Source organism: Mus musculus, chromosome 15 (genome assembly GCF_000001635.26).
Source record: "Mus musculus strain C57BL/6J chromosome 15, GRCm38.p6 C57BL/6J".
In the NCBI taxonomy this organism is placed as follows: domain Eukaryota; kingdom Metazoa; phylum Chordata; class Mammalia; order Rodentia; family Muridae; genus Mus; species Mus musculus.
Window position 1 is genome coordinate 81491577 of NC_000081.6, and position 21095 is coordinate 81512671.

The following is a 21095-nucleotide window of genomic DNA, read 5'->3' on the forward strand; positions in this document are numbered from 1 at the left end:
AACAGAAATATTATAAGAATGTGCCTTTGTTTGATTCCCAGATGTAGGGAGGTAGGACTGCTTTAGGCTGTCTGCAACAGATGACTGTAATTTGCCTCCTGTCTAGCAGAGGCATGGTTTTGCCACCTACAGATAGTTTCTGTGGTTGTGTGATGTTTGGAATTCTGGGAACTTTTCAGAGGGTATGTAAATGCTAGGGTCTCAGGAGGTGACGTTGTTCAGGGGGGTTGGTTGAGGTTTGTTAGTCGATGTGCTCAAAGAAGAAACACGAAAGAAACCAGATTCAAGGATCTCTGTCTCTTTCTCCACTCTATCCTTCTTTCCTCTCTTATCTACTGATAGGAGGTAAAAGGATGGAGGGGATAAATAGTGGAAAAAAGAAGACCCACTAAGTATCGAAGTCCAGCTACAGAGATCTGCCTGCCTCTGCCTTCCTAGTGCTGGGATTAAAGGCGTCCATCACCATCACCACCATCTGGCTGTTAATTTTTTTTTTCTTTTTCTTTTCTCTTCCTTTTCTTCTCTTTCCCCATTATTTATTCTCTTCACATCGTGGTCTCACCCCCATCTCCATCCTCTCCTTCCAGTCTCACCCTTACAAATCCCTCCCCCCCACCCCCTCTTCTCCTCAGAGAAGGGGAAGAGCCCTCCTAGGGTACCACCCTGCGCTGGGACATCCAGTAAGCAGCAGAACTAAGCGTATCATCTCACACTGAGACCCAGCCAGGCTATCCAGTTAGGGAAAGGGGATCCAACAGCAGGCAACAAAGCCAGAAACAGCCCCTACTCCAGTTGCCAGGGCACCCACATGACGACCAAGTTGCTCATCTCTTGCGCGCGCCCCCAACTCGCCAGCAAGAACGACGCTGCTACAGGATCCTTCTGCACACGTTTATTCAGTCCTGTTTCTTCTTGTTTATATCTCTCTTGTTTATATCTCCCTTGTTTATATATCTCCCTTGTTTTTATATCTCCCTTGTTTTTATATCTCCCCACTAATAGTAATCCTCTCTTGAATAATAATCCTCCCTCTAGCCTGGGCCTCTCACTCTTTTATACTTTCAGTTCCCATCCACGCACAGCAGGCCACACCACCTCACCAGGCACGCAGCTTCAGCTAATCAGGGCAGCAGGGGCAAATCTCCACCAAATTGGATTCACCTGTATCCTGGTACACCTGCGCAGCACTCAAGATGTTTGTGTCTTATATGAGGAAGTCAGGTGCAAGTCATATGACTTAGCTGCAGTCCCTGGCTCCTTTAGGACTGCCGCCACACCTGCTCCTAACAATTCCCCCTTTTTTCTTTTTTGGCAGAGAGAATGTCTGTAGATAGCCCCTCGCAGCCATGCCCCTTACCCGTCCTTGGGTGACAAACAGCATTGGTTTGATCCCTGTCTTAGGTTGGTGACATGCCCAGGGAGTCTTATCACTGACTACCTCTCAATTATGCCAAGCCACACCTGGGGAGATTGTGTTTTGCTTGCGGCAGGTGCATCAAAAGGCCAGGATGTTACTTAACCTATGGCCAGATCTTAATTGCTGCAAGCAAGCCTCATGGGTGAAGGTAGAGGTCTGATCCCCAGTGTGCAAGCATAGGGGCCCTACACAAAACCATCCCTTAGGCTCATCACCCAGAGAGGTCTTGGCCAGCTCCCGTGTCGTTTTTCCTGGGGGAAGGGAACTAGGACACTGAACCTTCATGCAATCAGACATGCCTTCCACAGGATGCCAACAGCAAGCTATCCTCTGTGCAGTGCTTAGCCTCGCACCCCACGGCATAACGCAGCATAATTTCTTTTAGAGCGGCAAACCGAATCTGAGGAGATTGTCCCGCCTCCACTGCAGCAAAAGCCTACGCTACCATGGCAAAAGTGCGGGCCGCACACTCTGCACCTAACACATGTGCCAAACACAAAACACACACACACTATAACAAGCATACATCCCAGGGCTCTCATCCCCGCTCATCTTCCCTAAAGCAAGGAATAGATGGCCAGAGGGGCTATCTCTTTAAGGGGAATTCAGGGATCAAAAAGGCATGGAAAAATTTGAATATCATGTCGAGCTGGTATCGGCTTCTGGAATACCGAAAGGATCTCCCATCTCGGCTCCATCGTTTGTGCTTGTGGGATCATCCACCACATCCACAGGGGCAACTGGATCAGGAGCCTCATTCTTGCAGTGTCTCACCAATCTCTCCAGCACCCAAAGAGGTTCCGTCTGGTCCTGTGGAAACACACAAACAGACCCTCTCGCCCACGTCAACACCTGATCCTGTCGATCCCCAGGGGGATGGACACAATACCTCGTGGTGATGAGACCATAACCTCAATCACCTTGTGTCCATCTGGGGAGTCAATACGAGAGTCAAGTTTTCACTGCTGAGGAGGCATAGGGAGGAGGCGCAGAAGCTAATTCGCCTTCCTCCTCCGCCTCGGCTCTTTTGTTTCGTCCTTTCTGTCCACCTGATAACACTGTGTCTCCTTTCTTTTTCCTTTTTCTTTTTAAGCCCTTCTCCTCTTCCGACATACTTTCTTGTTGCTCTGTAAGGATTTTCTGACCTGTCTTGACTGCCTCTACACACAGTTTCAAACAGTAACAGAGTCCATATATCAGAACAAACAAGACCAAAACTATCAGACCTACCCACAAAGGGTCAATGGGAGAAAAAAGCATAACTACACAGCGAGGATCTCTTGATCACTACACTGAGGTTATCATAGTTCCTTAACTTGTCCCAAAACCAGGAACCTTAACTTGTCCCAAAGCCGGGAACCTTTCGTTACCTTGTGCCTGCTTGCTGGCAACTTTATGCTCACCTCTATTTTATCAGAGGTCCTTCCCAAACTCCTGGGTTACTTTGTGCCTACTTCCTGGCAACTTTATGCTCACCTCTATTTTATCCGAGGTCCTTCCCAAACTCCTGGGGTTGCAAGTTTCACTCACCGTGAACTTACCCTGCCGGCAACCACTGACTGCTGAAAGTTCTGAACTCGGCGGGGGAGTTGGTTCCCCGTACGGGCCACCAATTGTCGCGTCCGCTCTCAACCAGCAAGAACGACGCGACCACCAGTCCTTCTAACAGCAGTTTATTCAGTCCTCATCTTTCTTCTTTCTCTTCATCAGTACCGTTCCCCAGCTGAAGAGTTCTGAATCCACGCCGGATCCTTCTCAACAGTCTGTTTCACGGGAACCTTTATTAACCCCTTCTTCCCCGTTATGCAGTTCTGAATCCTCCCTGTAGCAGGGGGTCTTCGCTCTTGCCTGAAGATGTTTCTTGTCCCGGGTTTCTCGTCCCAGGTCTTCTCGTCCCGTCCCGGGTTTCAGCACCACTTCTTGCGCGCGCTCAACAGGCCAGGAAGAACGACGCTGCTACAGGATCCTTCTGCACACGTTTATTCAGTCCTGTTTCTTCTTGTTTATATCTCTCTTGTTTATATCTCCCTTGTTTATATATCTCCCTTGTTTTTATATCTCCCTTGTTTTTATATCTCCCCACTAATAGTAATCCTCTCTTGAATAATAATCCTCCCTCTAGCCTGGGCCTCTCACTCTTTTATACTTTCAGTTCCCATCCACGCACAGCAGGCCACACCACCTCACCAGGCACGCAGCTTCAGCTAATCAGGGCAGCAGGGGCAAATCTCCACCAAATTGGATTCACCTGTATCCTGGTACACCTGCGCAGCACTCAAGATGTTTGTGTCTTATATGAGGAAGTCAGGTGCAAGTCATATGACTTAGCTGCAGTCCCTGGCTCCTTTAGGACTGCCGCCACACCTGCTCCCAAAACCGCTCCATGGGCAGAAATAATCAGAGGACATGTTTTAACTGCGGAAAGCCTGGGCATCTTAAGAAAGATTGCAGAGCTCCAGGTAAACAGGGAGGGACTCTCACTCTTTGCTCTAAGTGTGGCAAGGGTTATCATAGAGCTGACCAGTGTCGCTCTGTGAGGGATATAAAGGGCAGAGTCCTTCCCCCACCTGATAGTCAATCAGCTTATGTGCCAAAAAACGGGTCATCGGGCCCTCGGTCCCAGGGCCCTCAAAGATATGGGAACCGGTTTGTCAGGACCCAGGAAGCAGTCAGAGAGGCGACCCAGGAAGACCCACAAGGGTGGACCTGCGTGCCGCCTCCGACTTCCTATTAATGCCTCAAATGAGTATTCAGCCGGTGCCGGTGGAGCCTATACCATCCTTGCCCCCGGGAACCATGGGCCTTATTCTCGGCCGGGGTTCACTCACCTTGCAGGGCTTAGTAGTCCACCCTGGAGTTATGGATTGTCAACATTCCCCTGAAATACAGGTCCTGTGCTCAAGCCCTAAGGGCGTTTTTTCTATTAGTAAAGGAGATAGGATAGCTCAGCTGCTGCTCCTCCCTGATAATACCAGGGAAAAATCTGCAGGACCTGAGATAAAGAAAATGGGCTCCTCAGGAAATGATTCTGCCTATTTGGTTGTATCTTTAAATGATAGACCTAAGCTCCGCCTTAAGATTAATGGAAAAGAGTTTGAAGGCATCCTTGATACCGGAGCAGATAAAAGTATAATTTCTACACATTGGTGGCCCAAAGCATGGCCCACCACAGAGTCATCTCATTCATTACAGGGCCTAGGTTATCAATCATGTCCCACTATAAGCTCCGTTGCCTTGACGTGGGAATCCTCTGAAGGACAGCAAGGGAAATTCATACCTTATGTGCTCCCACTCCCCGTTAACCTCTGGGGAAGGGATATTATGCAGCATTTGGGCCTTATTTTGTCTAATGAGAATGCCCCATTGAGAGGGTATTCAACTAAAGCAAAAAATATCATGGCAAAGATGGGTTATAAAGAAGGAAAAGGGTTAGGACATCAAGAACAGGGAAGGATAGAGCCTATCTTACCTAATGGAAACCAAGACAGACAGGGTCTGGGTTTTCCATAGCGGCCATTGGGGCAGCACGACCCATACCATGGAAAACAGGGGACCCAGTGTGGGTTCCTCAATGGCACCTATCCTCTGAAAAACTAGAAGCTGTGATTCAACTGGTAGAGGAACAATTAAAATTAGGCCATATTGAACCCTCTACCTCACCTTGGAATACTCCAATTTTTGTAATTAAGAAAAAGTCAGGAAAGTGGAGACTGCTCCATGACCTCAGAGCCATTAATGAGCAAATGAACTTATTTGGCCCAGTACAGAGAGGTCTCATGCTGGTTAATCAACTCATAGATCTTGTCCAGATACAACTAGATGTATTATGACAAATAACTCAGCAGGGTTGTGAACAAAAGTTTCCGGGATTGTGTGTTATTTCCATTCAGTATGTTAAATTTACTAGGGCAGCTAATTTGTCAAAAAGTCTTTTTCAGTATATGTTACAGAATTGGATGGCTGAATTTGAACAGATCCTTCGGGAATTGAGACTTCAGGTCAACTCCACGCGCTTGGACCTGTCCCTGACCAAAGGATTACCAAATTGGATTCACCTGTATCCTGGTACACCTGCGCAGCACTCAAGATGTTTGTGTCTTATATGAGGAAGTCAGGTGCAAGTCATATGACTTAGCTGCAGTCCCTGGCTCCTTTAGGACTGCCGCCACACCTGCTCCTAACACTCATCCACCACAAATATGCTAGGGGCCTAGGTCCAGCCTCGGCATGCTCTTTGGTTGGTGGTCCAGTGTCTAGTCTCCGAGATCCCCAATGGGCCCAGGTTAGCTGTCTCTATTGATCCTCTTGTGGTGTCTTTGAGCCCTCCAGCTTGCCAACTCGATCACCTACTCTTCCACAAGACTACCCAAGCTCTGCCTGATTCTCCGGTGTGGGTCTCTGCAACTGTTTCATCAGCTGCTGGATGAAGCCTCTCAGAAGACAGGCATGCTAGCTTCCTTGGGACATCAAGTCACTGCCAGACCAGGCACATCCTCCAACTGAAGCCAGGCAAGGTGCCCTTGTTAGGAGAACAGGATCCACAGGCAGGAAACAGAATCAGGGACAGCCCTGGCTCCAGCTGCCGGGACCCGCATGAAGTCCAAGCTACACCTCTATCACACACGTGGGGGTGAAGGAAGACAGGGAGTAGCGGGTGGCTAGGTCCAGCGCATGTGTACTACTCGGCTGGTGATTCAGTCTCTGAAAGCCCTCATGAGTCTGGGCCAGTAGCTCTGTTGGTCCTCCTATCTCCCTGTCTCTTCCGGCTCCCTCAGTCCCTCCCCCAACTCCTCCACTTGACTCCCTGAGCTCCATCCAATGTCCGTCTGTGGGTCTCTGCGTCTGCCTTGGTCAATTGTTGCGTGGAGCCTCTCAGAGTACAGCCACACCAGGCTCCTGACTACAAGCAAAACAGGACACCACCAATGGTGTCACTCCCAAGCTGGGCTAGCCATTGGCTGGCCAGTCCCTCAGTCCCTGCTCCATTCCCTTCCCAGCACCTCCTGTGTGGAAGGTTCTGTGAGCGGGCCTGTGTCTTCATCCCTCCTCCTAGAGTTCCATCTGACCAAGGGCGGTAGCTACCTCAGGCTCCACATCCCCCACTGCTAGGAGTCTCAGCTTGAGTTATCTCCACAGACTCCCTGGATCCTCTGCCAGCCCAGGTCTCTGCCACATCCAGACACCACCCACACACACCCCATCTATTCATTCTCCTGACCTTCCCTACGCTGTTCCCCAGTTCCCTCCTTCAATCAACCTCCACTGACCATTCTATTTCCCCTTCTGAATGAGACCCAAGCTTGGGCCCTCCTTCTTATTTAGCTTCTTTGGGTCTATGGATTATAGCTTGGGTATCCTGTGTTTTATAGCTAATAGCCACTTATAAGTAAGTACATATCATGTATGTCCTTTTGGGTCTAGGTTACATCACTTAAGATGATATTTTTTAGCCCATTTATCCTTTATATGAAGGAGGGCTACTGACTTTTTTGAGTTAATTTTGTATCCAGCCACATTGCAGAAGGTGTTTATTAGCTGTAGGAGTTTTCTGGCAGTTTTGGGGTCACTTCTGTATATTATCATATCATCTGAAAATACTGATACTTTGACTTCTTTTTCCCAACTTGTATTGCTTTGATCTCCTTTAGTTGTCTTATTAACCTAGCTAGAACGTCAAGTACTATATTGAAGAAATACAATATAGTATACAGAAAGAATGGACAGCCTTGTCCTGTCCCTGCTTTTAGTAGAATTGCTTTAAGCTTCTCTCCATTTACTTTGATGTTGGCTCTTGCTTGCTGTATATTACCTTTATTGTTTACATACGTACCTTGTATCCCTGATCTCTCCAAGACCTTTAGCACGAAGGGGTGCTGAATTTTTTCAAAGGCTTTTTTAGCAGCTAGTGAGACAATCATGTGGGGGGGGGTTTCCTTTCAGTTTGTTTGTTTGTTTGTTTGTTTGTTTGTTTTAACAGATCTTGCCTGAGTTGATTTGTAAGAACAGCATAGGACACTGGTCATCTGCAAATAGTGTGTGGGGAAGTGTGTCACAGCAGTCCGTCTGTCTTCACACTGGCAGGAACCTTTTCTATGGGGCCTTCACAGGGGCCTGGACACCTTTGGGAGCCTGGGCTGGAGCTGAAGCCTGGGCCTTAGCTGGAGCTTTGGCCCCTGCCTTGGTTTGGACCTTAGGCTTCGGTTGGCAGAGCCTCTGACCCTTGGCCATGTAGCTTCCAATCTGCTTCCCAAGCTTAGGGTGAGCGATGAAAGCCAGCCGCTGGAGTTTGGGACTTTTTGGCATCTTGAGTTTGACGGCCTGAGGCTTCACCAGGGCCTTGATGGCCTCTGCGCGCGCACTCACTGCCTTTGCGTTGTTGGCCTGCATCTTCTTCAGGCCTTTCTTGTTGTGCTTCTTGGCAAAGCGCATGTTTCTCAGGAACTTGGGGTCAACCCCCTTAAGAGATTCGTATCTTTGCGACCCGGGTTTCTTGATGTCATTTCTGTGCCATTTGAGGGACTGGTTGTGTGTGGTGTGGTTCTTGGACTTGGCCGTGTCTGCACGGTAACCCGTGGCTCCCGCAGCGCCTGAGACCGGAAGAGAAAGAGAAAGGCCCGCAGTGCAGCATGGGAAATAGCTCAGTTTGTTGATATGGTGAGTTACATTAATCGATTTTCATATATGGAATCGCCCCTGCATCTCTGAGAGGATGCCTATTTGGTCATGGGGGTGATGTTTTTGATGTGTTCTTGCATTCAGTTTGTGGATATTTTATTGAGTATTTTTGCACCAATGTTCATAAGGGAAATGGGTCTGAAATTCTCTTTCTTTGTTCAGTCTTTGTATGGTTTAGGTATGGGGTGACTGTGGCTTCATAGAATGAGTTTGGCAATGTTCCTTCTGTTCCTATTTTGTGGAATATTTGAGGAGTATTAGTATTAGCTCTTCTTTGAAAGTCTGGTAGAATTCTGTGCTAAAATCATCGGACCCTGGGTGGTGGTGGTGGTGGTTGTTGTTGGGAAACTTTTAATGACTGCTTCTATTTCCTTAGAGGTTGTAGTGGCTATTCCTAGTTGTCAGCTTGACTATATTTGGAATGAACTACAATCCAGAATTGGAAGGATCACCAGTGACCCTAATCTGGAGGCTGGGAAATAGAAGTTTCTGACTTGGATCTTGGTATGGAGATCTTGAAGACAGGGAGATCTCTGAGTTCAAGGTCATCTGGGATTAAAGGTGTGGTGTTACACACCTTTAATCTGGGTTATACCTTCTGCTAGAGACCATATAAGGACATTGGAAGAAGGGAGTTGTGCTCTCGCTCTTTTGCCTGTTTGCCCTGTGGGACTAAGTAACTGCTAGATCCTTGGACTTCCATTCACAGCTGCTACTGAACCATTGTTGGGAATTGTACTGCAGACTATAAGTTCCTTTACTATATAGAGACTATCCATAAATTCTGTGACTCTAGAGAACCCTGACTAATACAGAGGTTATAGGACTATGTAGATTGTTTACCTGATCTTGATTTAACTTTGTTAAGTGGAATCTATCCAGAAAATTGTCCATTTCATTTAGATTTTCCAATTTTGTGGAGTGCAGTGGTATAGAAGTAAGATCTAATGATTCTTTGAATTTCATCAGTGTCTGTTGTTATGTCTCTCCTTTTTTAGTTTTGGCTTTGTCAATTTGGATATTGTCTCTCTGCCTTCTAGTTAGTTTGGCTAAGGGTTTGTCTATCTTGTTGATTTTCTTAAAGAACCAGCTCTTGGTCTAGTTGATTCTTTGTATTGTTCTCTTTGTATCCAATTCATTGATTTCAGCCCTGAGTTTGATTATTTCCTTTCATCTACTCCTTTTGGGTGTGTTTGCTTCTTTTTGTTCTAGAGCTTTCAGGTGTACTTTTAAATTGCTAGTATGAGAATACTCCAATTTCATTGTGATGAACTTTCCTCTTAGCACTGCTTCCATTGTGTCCCATAAGTTTGAGTATGTTGTGCCTTCATTTTCATTGAATTCTAGAAAGTCTTCCATTTCTTATTTTTTCTTTGACACAGTGGTCATTGAGTAGGAAGTTGTTTGGTTTCTATGAGTTTGTAGGTTTTTTTGTTGTTTCTATTGTTGTTAAGTCAAGCTTTAATCCATTGCGATCTGATAAGATGTAAGGGGATATTTCAATTTTCTTGTATCTGGTGAGACTTGCTTTGTGCCAGAGTATATGATTAATTTTGGAGAATGTTCTGTGAGGTGCTGAGAAGAGAGTATACTCTTCCATGTTTGGGTGAAATGTTCTGTAGATATCTGTTAGGTCCATTTGATTCATAATGTCTGTAAGTTTTATTATTTCTCTGCTTAGTTTCTGTTTCAAAGGCCTGTCCATTGGTGAGAGTGGGGTGTTGAAGTCTCCTACTATTAATGTGTGGGCTTTGATATGTTGTTTTAAGCTTTGGTAATGCCTCTGTTACAAATGTGGGTGACCTTGCATTTGGGGCATAGATGTTCAGAATTGAGAATGGATATTTTTTCCTTTGATGAGTATGAGGTATCCTTCTCCATATCTTTTTATTACATTTGGTTGAAAGCCTATTTTATTAGATATTCGAATGGTTGATCCAGATTGTTTCTTGGGTATGTTTGCTTGGAAAACCTTTTCCAGCCCTTTACACTGAGGTAATATCTATCTTTGTTGTTGAGGTATATTTCTTGTTTATAGCAAAATGGTGGATCCTGTTATCCTGTGTCTTTTTATTGATGTTGAGAGAGATATTAATGACTAATGATTGTTAATCCCTGTTGTTTTAATGCTGTTGGTGGTTCTCTTTCTCTCTCTCTCTCTCTCTTTCTGTGTGTGTGTGTGTGTGTGTGATTCTTTGGTTTTACTCATGTGAAATTAATTATGTCTTGTGTTTTCTTGGATGTAGTTACCCTCCTTATGTTGGAGTTTTTATTCTATATCCTCCGGAGGGCTGAATTAGTGGAAAGATATTGTTTAAATTTGGTTTTGTCATAGAATATCTTGTTTTCTCCATCTGTGTGATTGAAAGTAGTCTGGGCTGTCATCTGTGGTCTCTTAAGGTCTGTAAGATCCTTCTGGCTTCTAGAGTCTCTGTTAAGAAGTTAAATGTAGGGCTGGAGAGATGGCTCAGCGGGTAGGGGCACTGACTGCTCTTCCAAAGGTGCTGAATTCAAATCCCAGCAACCACATGGTGGCTCACAACCACCCGTAATGAGATCTGACACCCTCTTCTGGTGTGTCTGAAGTCAGCTACAGTGAATTTATGTATAATAATAAATAAATCTAAAAAAAAAAAGAAGTTAAATGTAATTTTGATAGATCTGCCTTTTCATGTTTGTTACTTAACCTTTTTCCTTTGCAGCTTTTTGGGGTGTTTGTTTGTTTGTTTGTTTGGTTTTGGTTTTGGTTTTGGTTTTGGTTTTGGTTTTGGTTTTGGTTTTTCGAGACAGGGTTTCTCTGTGTAGCCCTGGCTGTCCTGAAACTCACTCTGTAGACCAGGCTGGCCTGGAACTCAGAAATTCACCTGCTTCTGCCTCCCAAGTGCTGGGATTAAAGGTGTGCACCACCATACCTGGCTTCCTTTGCAGCTTTTAATACTCTTTCTTTGTTCTGTATATTTAGTGTTTTAATTATTATGTCGCAGGAGGATTTTCTTTTCTGGTCCAATCTATTTGGTGTTCTGTAAGAGTCTTGTAAGTTTTTAAGCATATCTTTTCTTTTTTTAGGAAAATTTTCTTCTATGATTTTGTTGAAGATATTTTCTGGGCCTTCAAGCTGGAAATCTTCTTATTTTTCTATTCCTATTATTCTTAGGTTTGATCTTTATATGGTATCCCAAATTTCCTGGATGTTTTGTGTTAGAAACTTTTCAGATTTAGCATTTTCTTTGACCAATCTAACAATTTCTTCTGTTGTATTTTCTGTGTCTGAGATTCTTTCTTCTACCTCCTTTTTTTTTTTTTTTTTTCTGTTTTTGTTTTTGTTTTTCGAGACAGGGTTTCTCTGTGTAGCCCTGGCTGTCCAGGAACTCACTCTGTAGACCAGGCTGGCCTGGAACTCAGAAATCCACCTGCCTCTGCCTCCCAAGTGCTGTGATTAAAGGCGTGTGCCATCACTGCCCAGCTCTTCTATCTTTTGTATTCTGTTTGTGTTTTATTTATCGCTTGTATTTTTATTTTCAGGTCTTGAGCAGGTTATTTATTCCCTTTACCATTTGATTGGATTTTCCTGTCTTTCTTTAAGGGATTTATTTATTTCCTCTTTAAAGGCTTCTTCATAAGACTCATAAATCATCTTCATAAGATTTAAGGGCTGGGCAGTGGTGGCGCACACCTTTAATCACAGCACTTGGGAGGCAGAGGCAGGCAGATTTCTGAGTTCCAGGCCAGCCTGGTCTACAGAGTGAGTTCCTGGACAGCCAGGGCTACACAGAGAAACCCTGTCTCGAAAAAGAAAAAAGAAAAGAAAAAGATTAGATTTAAGGTCATTTTCTTATATTTCATGTGTGTTAGGATATCCAGGGCTTACTGTAGTAGGATAGCTGTATTCTGGTGGTGCCATATTGCCCTGGCTTTTGTTGACTGTGTTCTTATGCTAGCACTGGTGTTGGCAGTCTGTCCCTGGTGTTGGCAGACCTAGTAGTTCCTGATGGCAGCAAGCCTCTGAGATTGCAGTTAAAGCTGGTTTATCCCAGGTGATAGCGGCCTCCAGGGATTCAAGCAGAGCTTGTGGTCCCTGATGGCTTCAGGACTCCAGGATTGCGGGCATTGGTGTGGACCAGAAGATGGAGTACCAGGGAGACAGGGCAGAACTCACCACTGGTGGGCTTGATGGCAGGCAGAGGATTGGAGTGTGAGGATCTCACCTTGTTATTTTGGGTGCCAGCAGGTCTCCAGGGATGCAGGCAGAGCTGTGGCCCAGTAAATGGAGTGCCTGATAATTTTTCTTAGCCTAGTACTTTCATGGTTGCATCCCCTACCCCCAAGCCCTCATGTTTTTCAAGACAGGATTTCTTTGTAGTCCTGGCTGTCTTGGAACTAAGACATTTGCCTACCCCTGACTAGGAGTGCTGGAGTCAGAGGCCTGGGCCACCTCTAAGCTCCCTAGTCACATCCTTTTTTGATCTCTTGTCTTTGAACCTTTGGATGCTTATTGTAGGTTGATACAGGGAACAGGCAATGGGTTTGTTTCCAGATGATAACCAACTTCCTCAAAATGAGCATAATCCACCCTACTCAGTGTTATCATTTGTTTGTTTGAGTCTCAGGTATCCAAGATGATCTCAAATTCACTGGGTAGCTCAATATTATGTCAAATGTATGACGGTCTGCCACCACTGCCCAAGTACAGAACTGGTCTTGTGTAGTGCGAGGGTAGGATCCAGAGCCTCAAGCATGCTGAGCCAGCACTCTATGAAATAACCACACCCAGATCCCCTTCTATTATATTTCAAAAGTGGACTAGCAAGGTGGCTGGGTTGCTAAGAACACTCATTCTTACAAAGGACCTAAGTTCATCCCCAGCATCCACATAGCAGCTCACAATCTTCTTAGCTCTATCTCTATAGAACCCAACTTCCTCTTCTGATCTCTGAAGGCACCAATTACACACCTATATGTAGGCAAAGACTTCATACTCCTAAAAATAAATAAATCTATATTGCATATTAACTTTTCTTTTTATATGTGCAAAAGCTTTTGGGTTTTGTAGAATATTATATTTGTACATAGATCCCTTACTGAATTAACCTTTGTGGTGGTTTGAATAGGTATGATGGGCCTAGACTCATGTGTTTGAATGCTTATCCATAAGAAGTGGCCCTATGAGGAGGTATGGCCTTGTTGGAAAAGGTGTGGCCTTGTCAGAGGAAGTGTGTCACTGTGGAGGCAGAGCTTTGAGGTCTTTGATGCTTAAGCTATACCCTGTGTGAAACTCATCCAGTTTCCTTCTGCTGTCTGCAGAAGATGTAGAACTCTCGGCTCCTCCAGCACCATGTGTGCCTGGACTCTGCCCTACTTCCCACCATGGACTAAACCTCGAAAACTGTAAGCCAGCCCCAATTTTAGTTAAACTTCTGAGAATTTGCTATTTCTACTTGTCTATAAATGATAATTATTTTAATTTTATTTATTTACTTTATTTCTTTTTAAATTTTGAGGCAGAATTTCATTATGTGGCCCTAGCTGGCCTGGGACTTGTTGCATAGACCAGGCTGTCGAGAACTCACAGGGGTCTGCCAGCCCCTGCCTCCTGAGTGCAGGATTACACTAGGGCACCACCATACACAGATACATTTGTATTTTTAAAAAACGTATTATTTTTATGTGTATGAGTGTTTTGCCTGTATGTGTGTCAGCACATTGGGTGCCTATCTTGTGTCTAAGGAAGCCAGAAGAGAGTATTAGCTCTGTTAGAACTGGAGTTACAAAAGGTTGTAAGCCACTATGTGGGTGCTCGAAATGGAACCTGGGTTTTCTGGAAGAGTCGACAGTGCTCTTAACCACCAAGCCATCTCTCCACACCCCACCCACAACCTGTCCCGTTTTGTTTTGTTTGTTTGTTGGTCGGTTAGGTTTTTTGTTTTGTTTTATGATTTATTTAATTATTTTATGTATGTGAGTACATTGTTTCTGTCTTCAGACACACCAGAAGAGGGCATCAGATCCCATTACAGATGGTCATGAGCCACTATGTGGTTGCTAGGAATTGAACTCAGAACCTCTGGAAGAGCTCTTAACCATTGGGTCTTCTCTCCAGCCTGTTGGTTTGGTTTTATAAAGCAGAGTTACTTTATTTTAAACCTTTTAAATCAGGGCAATGGTGGTCCACATCTTTAATTGGCAGTGCCCCAGATGCAGAGGCAGGTGGGTCTCTGAGTTCTAAGTCAGCCTAGACTACAGAACAAGTTTCAGGACAGCCAGAGCTACACAGAGAAACCCTGTTTCAGGGGGAAACATTAGTGACTTCAAAGATTTTATTTATTTGTGTGTAAGTGTGAGTACAGGCATATGCTTATAAGCACATGTATGTGATCAGAGGACCTTTCTTTTTTTGTTTGTTTCTTTGTTTGTTTTTCAAGACAGGGTTTCTCTGTATAGCTTTGGCTGTCCTGGAACTTACTTTGTAGACTAAGCTGGCCTCCAAATCAGAAATCTGCCTGCCTTTGCCTCCCCTTTTGTGCTGGGATTAAAGGCGTGCACCACCACGCCCAGCCAGAGGACCTTTCAGAAAGCAATTCTCCCTTCACCTTACTGAGGCTGACTCTCTTGTGTCTGCTGTACTCCAGGCCAGCTGGACAGCAAGACTCCAGCCAATTGTCATAGCTACTCCAGTCTCATCATAGGAGTGCCAAGATTATAGATGCATGCAGTTCTATCCAGCTTTTTAAAAACTATTATTATTAAATCATTCCATTTGTTTTGTTAATTAATTAATTTATTATATGTAAGTACACTGTAGCTGTCTTCAGACACATCAGAAGAGGGCATCAGATCTCATTACAGATGGCTGTGAGTGACCATGTGGTTGCTGGTATTTGAACTCAGAACCTCTAGAAGAGCAGTCAGTGCTCTTAACCTCTAAGCCATCTCTCCAGCTCTCCATGAGCCATCTCTCCATCTTTGTGTACATTTCAAATAGTATCCCACTTCCCAGTTACCCCTCCACAAGCTCCTCTTCCCACATCTACCCTTTTCTCTCTCGCCTTTGCCTCTAAGAGGGTGCGCCCCCAACCCACCCACTCACTCCCACCTCACCCCTCCAGCATTCCCTATGCTGGGGGATCAAACCTCCACAGGACCAAGGGTCTCCCTTCCTACTGATGTCAGATAAGGCCACTGTCTGCTACCTATGAATCTGGAGTCATGGATCCCTCCCTGTACACTCCTTGGTTGGTGGTCTAGTCCCTGGAAGCACTGGGTGGTCTGTCCAGCTGATGTTATTCTTCCTATGGGGTTGCTATCCCCCTCAGCTCCTTCAGTCCTTCTGCCAGCTCCCCCACCAGGGTCCCTGAGCTCAGTCTGATGGTTGGCTCCAAGCATCCACATCTATATTTTTCAGTTGCTGGCTGAATCTCCCAAGGAGCAGTCATACCAGGTTCTTGACAGCAAATGCCTCTTGCAATGGCCACAGTGTTTGGTGTCTGTAGACAGGATACATCCCTAGGTGGGGCACTCCCAGGATGGTCCTTCCTTCAGTTTCTGCTCCATTTTTTGTTCCTGTTCTTCCTTTGGATAGAAACATTTCTGGGTTAAAAACTTTGAGATGGCCTGGTCTACAAAGTGAGTTCCAGGACAGCCAGGGCTATACAGAGAAACCCTGTCTCAAAAACCTTTGAGATGGGTGTGTTGCCCCATCCCACCACCAGGGGCTGTGCCTACCTACTGGAGGAGGTCTCTACAGGTTCTATCTTCCCTTCTCTTCTAAAATCATCCCCACTGGGTCCTGGGAACCTCTCATTTCCCTCTTGTCTGGGGCCCTCCAGTGGCTATCCCCAGGTCCTCATTCCCCCTGCTACATATTTTTATATTTATTTCCTGACCCTCTCTCCTCTCCCCTCTAGTACCTGATCCTGCCCCCCTTATTTCCTGCCCCTTCTCCTTCCCTCCCTCCCAGGTCCCCCCTCCCTCCACCTCCCATGATCATCCTGTTACCCACTCAAGGCAGGACTTCCTGGTCTTCCTTCCTCCTAAGCTCCATATGGTCTGTGGGTTATATATCATGGGCATTGTGAGTGTTTGGGCTAATAACCACTTACCAGTGAGTACATACGTTGTGTGTTTGTGTGTTCTTTTATGTCTGGGTTACCTCACTCAGATGATATTTTCTTTTTTTTTTTCTTTCTTTCTTTTCTTTTTCTTTTTTTTTGTTTTGTTTTGAGACAGGGTTTCTCTGTGTAGCCCTGGCTATCCTGGAACTCACTTTGTAGACCAGGCTGCCAGGCTGGCCTCGAACTCAGAAATCTGCCTGACTCTGCCTCCCAAGTGCTGGGATTAAAGGCAGGCATGCGCCACCACCCCTGGCCAGATGATATTTTCTAGTTCCATCCACTTGCCTGCGAATTTCATGAAGTCATTGTTTTTAATAGCTGAGTAGTACTTCATTGTATAAATGTGCCACATTTTCTCTATCTGTTCTTCTGTTGAGGAGCATCTGGGTAATTTCCAGCTTCTGACTATTATAAATAAGGGTGCTATAAACAATGTGGAGCAGGTGTCCTTGTTATGTGTTGGAGGATCTTTTGGGTATATGCCCAGTGGTGGTATAGCTGGGTCCTCAGGTAGAACTATTTCCAATTTCTGAGGAACTGCCAGACTGATTTCCAGAGTGGTTGTACCAGTTTGCAATCCCACCAGCAGTGAGGAGTGCTCCTCTTTCTCCACATCCTTGCCAGCATCTGCTGACACCTGAGTTTTTGACCTTAGGCATTCTGACTGGTATGAGGTTTTACAGGGGTTCCAGGAACTGAATGAAGGCCCTAACGAACACCTAAGGGTTTTACTTGCTGAGTGTCTGTTCCTCCTAAAATATAAAAGATTTATATTTTAAATTGCATATACAAATATATAACTATATATTTTGTATTTTCTTTTCTTTTTTAAAAAAATATTTATTTATTTATTTATTTATTTATTGTATGTGAGTATATTGTTGCTGTCTTCAGACACACCAGAAGAGGGCATCAGATCCCATTACAGATAGTTGTGAGCCATCATGTGGTTGCTCGGAATTGAACTCAGGACCTTAAAAACAAAACAAAACAAAACAAAACAGCCGGGCTTGGTGGTGCATGCCTTTAATCCCAGCACTCAGGAGGCAGAGGCAGGCGGATTTCTGAGTTCGAGGCCAGCCTGGTCTACAGAGTGAGTTCCAGGACAGCCAGGGCTACATAGAGAAATCCTGTCTCAAAAAAAAAAAAAAAAGAAAGAAAAGAAAAGAAAAAAGAACTCAGGCCCTCTGGAAGAGCAGTCAATGCTCTTAACCACTGAGCCATCTCTCCGGCCCTTTTATTTTCTTTTTATTACATGTTGTTTATTTAGGGTGTGTTTGTTCATGTCTGTCTGTCTCTGTGTGCACACATAGCACAGCATACAAATGGCAGTCAAAAGACACCCTGTGAGGAGCTGAAGAGATGGCTTAGAGGTTAAGAGCAATGACTAGGCTACTTTTCCAGAGGTCTTGGGTTCAATACCCAGCATGTACCAAGTAGCTCACTCCACTTCTAAGGGATCCATGCCTTGGGAAAAAAAAAAAAAAAAAAAAAGAATATCTTCATTTAAAACAAAATCAAAAACCAGCCTGTGGGCATGGTTTTTCTCTCTCTCCACCATCCAGGGCCTGGGGTTTAAGTTCATTAGGCTTGGTGGCTGGTGCCTTTATCAGTTGAGCCTTCTGTCCAGTTCTAAAAGCTAGGGCTAGCATACCTGTTGCTCTTGCAGAAGAGCCTGGTTCCATTCCCAGCACGTACACAGCACCCACATAATTGTTCTCAGCCATCCATAGCTCCAGTTTCAAGGGCTCCAAAGAACTCTTCTGACTTCCATGGGCACTAGGTATACATGTGATAACATAAATGTGCACAGGCAGGACGTTTGTACACATAACGATGATAGCTGGGCGGTGGCGGTAGTGGCTGTGGTGCCGCACACCTTTGATCCCAGCACTTTGGAGGCAGAGGCAAGCAGATTTCTGAGCTGGAGGCCAGCCTGGTCTATGGTTCGAGTTCCAGGACAGCTACGCAGAGAAACCCTGTCTTGAAAAACAAACAACTACATAAATAAAAGATCAACTGTCTCCCTAGTGCTAGGATAAAAGACATGTACAATCACACCTGACCTGAGGTACAATATTTACAAAATAATTATTATTTAATGGGGACCTGAGAAATAGCTTAGTGCTTAAGAGCATTGGTTGCTCTTCCAGAGTACTGAAGTTTGATTCCCAGCACCCCCATGACGGCTAACAACAATCTGTAACTCACACATGTGATGCCCGGATACAAATGCAAGCAAAATACCAACACACATGAACTAACTAAATCAAATTAAGTTAAAAATTTAAAACAACCTTTAAAAATAATATTTTTAAGGGTAGGGGAAGCAATACTGTCTTTAAACTCTTTTGTTGTTTGTTTGTTTTGTTTGTTTTTGTTTTTGTTTTTCAAGACAGGGTTTCTCTGTATAGCCCTGGCTGTCCTGGAACTCACTTTGTAGACCAGGCTGGCATCGAACTCAGAAATCTGCCTGCCTCTGCCTCCCAAGTGCTGGGATTAAAGGCCATCTTTTAACTCTTATGCTTAAAATTACACATTAAAATCTGAGTGCTGGAATTAAAGGAGTGTGCCACCACTGCCCAGTTTTGTTGTTGTTATTATTATTATCATTATTAGTTTTTAAAATGTCAGTGCTTTCCGGGGTGGTGTGCACGTGTGTTAGCATACATATATATGCCTGAAGGCAACATTCAGGGGTCAGTTCTCACGGGGCAGTGGTGATGCATGCCTTTGATGCCAGCACTTGGGAGGCAGAGGCAGGTAAATTTCTGTTTTGTTTTGTTTTTTGAGACAAGGTTTCTTTGAGTTCAAGGCCAGCCTGGTCTACAAAGTGAGTTCCAGGACAGCCAAGGCTACACAGAGAAACCCTGTGTGTGTGTGTGGGGGGGGGGGTTGCGGTGGGGGGGCGGGGGGGAGGAAATGAGTCAGTTCTCTCCTTCCACCATGTAGATGTGGTAGAACAAACGTATGTCAGCAAGCAGGCTTGGTTGCAAGCACCTTTACCCACTAAGCCACCTTTCTAGCCCAATTATTTCTTTCATGTTATTTAATCTCAGCTCAGCACTTTGTTGGCCTGTGTTAACAACCCCTATGCTTAGACAGAAAAGTGTTAACTAGTTTACCGAAATGTCTACTGTTTCTGTCTTGAATTGCCATAGCTATTACCATGGCAACTATGTGTGCTTCCCATGATATCTGTTAACTTGGAAGGGTGACTCCAGAGGGACATGTGGCTGTGTAGAAAGAACATGATTTGACTGTTGGCTTATTCTTTCATCACTGATTTTATCTTTCTTCATCCGATCCTAGACCCCCATGTATGTGTGTAATATGTATATATGTGTTTTAGACAGTCTCACCTAGCCCAGAACAGCCTCAGTTACTATGTAACTGAAGATATACGTATTTTAGACACTGTGTCAGGTATCCCAGGACAGCCTTCAGTTACTATGTAACTGAAGATATACGTATTTTAGACACTGTGTCAGGTATCCCAGGATAGCCTTCAGTTACTATGTAACTGAAGATGGACTTGAATTTCAGTTCCTCTTGTCTTTGCCTCCCCAGTACTGAGATTATAGGAATACACCACTGTGACCGGTTTTATATGGTGCTAGGGATAAAACTCGGGGTTTTCTGCTGGATAAGCATCTGCTTTACCAGTTGAGCTACATGCACAGCTTTGTTTGTTTGTTTGGGCTCAGAGTTTCTCTGTGTAGTCCTTCCTGGTTGTCCTGGGCTCTGTAGACCAGGCTGGCCTATAACCCAGAGATTCTCTTGCTCTGCCTTTGAGTGATGAGATTAGTGTGCCCCACCACTGCCCGGGCTTGGCAGAGCCTTTCAATGTAATACTGGCTCACCTTGAATTTAGGGCTGAGTTCCTCTCTCAACTTCCTGAGTACTGAGTTTTCACCCACTTTAGTTTCCATTACTCCCCAACCTCCACGATCTCAAAAGTCCTCCCCAGGTCTGGGGGCAGGGCTCAGCAGTAGAAAAACCAGCCTAACGCGCGCGCAAATGTGCGCGCGCAGGAGGCCCTGGGCTCTAAGCCAACAAAGACGAAAACAAAATAAACTCCCTCCCAGATCTGAGATCCTTGGAACCTGAAGGGTTAAACACATGACCTTGGAGGCCTTTTTCTTCCCAGCCCAGGAAGTACAGGTTCTCAGACCACAACAACCCTCAGACACAGGTTTTCCTGGGCAGGGCTGAATTCGGCAGGGGCTACGATCCTTGTTAGACCAGATTTCCTGGTTTGGGGTTTGGGAAATCCAGCTGCCCTCAAGTAGCCTTGCTTGACAAGTCGCTCTCGGTCGTTACCCCTCTGCTCCTGAGGCTGAAGAACCTGTAAGCCTCCCAATCCAGCTGACAGATTTATGAAGAGCAGCAGCGGAAACCGCATGAAGCCTTGGGACTCAGGAACCTCTATTGCGTTCTTCAAACACATTCACGCGCCCGTTTGTTTGTTTGGTTTTTTGTTTTTCGAGACAGGGTTTCTTTGTGTAGCCTTGGCTGTCCTGGAACTCACTCTGAAGACCAGGCTGGCCTTGTACTCAGAAATTTGCCTGCCTCTGCCTCTGAGTGCTGGGATTAAAGGCGTGCGCCACCACGCCCCGCTCAGTGGTTAAGATTATAGGTTGCTCTTTCAGAGGACCTGATACCCTTTTCCATCCTCTTCAAGCACCAGACACACACATAAAATAAAGACTAATATAATTTTAAAAAAAATTTTTTTAAGATTAATTTTTATTCAATGTGTATGAGGCTCTCGCTCCTTTGCCTGCTTGTCGTGTGGGACTGAGTAACTGCTAGATCCTTGGACCTCCATTCACAGCTACTACTGAATCATTGTTGGGAACTGGACTGTAAGTCATCAATACATTCCTTTACTA

The 21095-nt window shown here is 45.0% G+C and overlaps 1 pseudogene; it reads right to left on the reverse strand.

The window, feature by feature from the left end:
- Nucleotides 1-7363: 7363 nt before the first annotated feature.
- On the reverse strand, nt 7364-20650 carry Gm5218 (annotated as a pseudogene).
- Nucleotides 20651-21095: the final 445 nt, after the last annotated feature.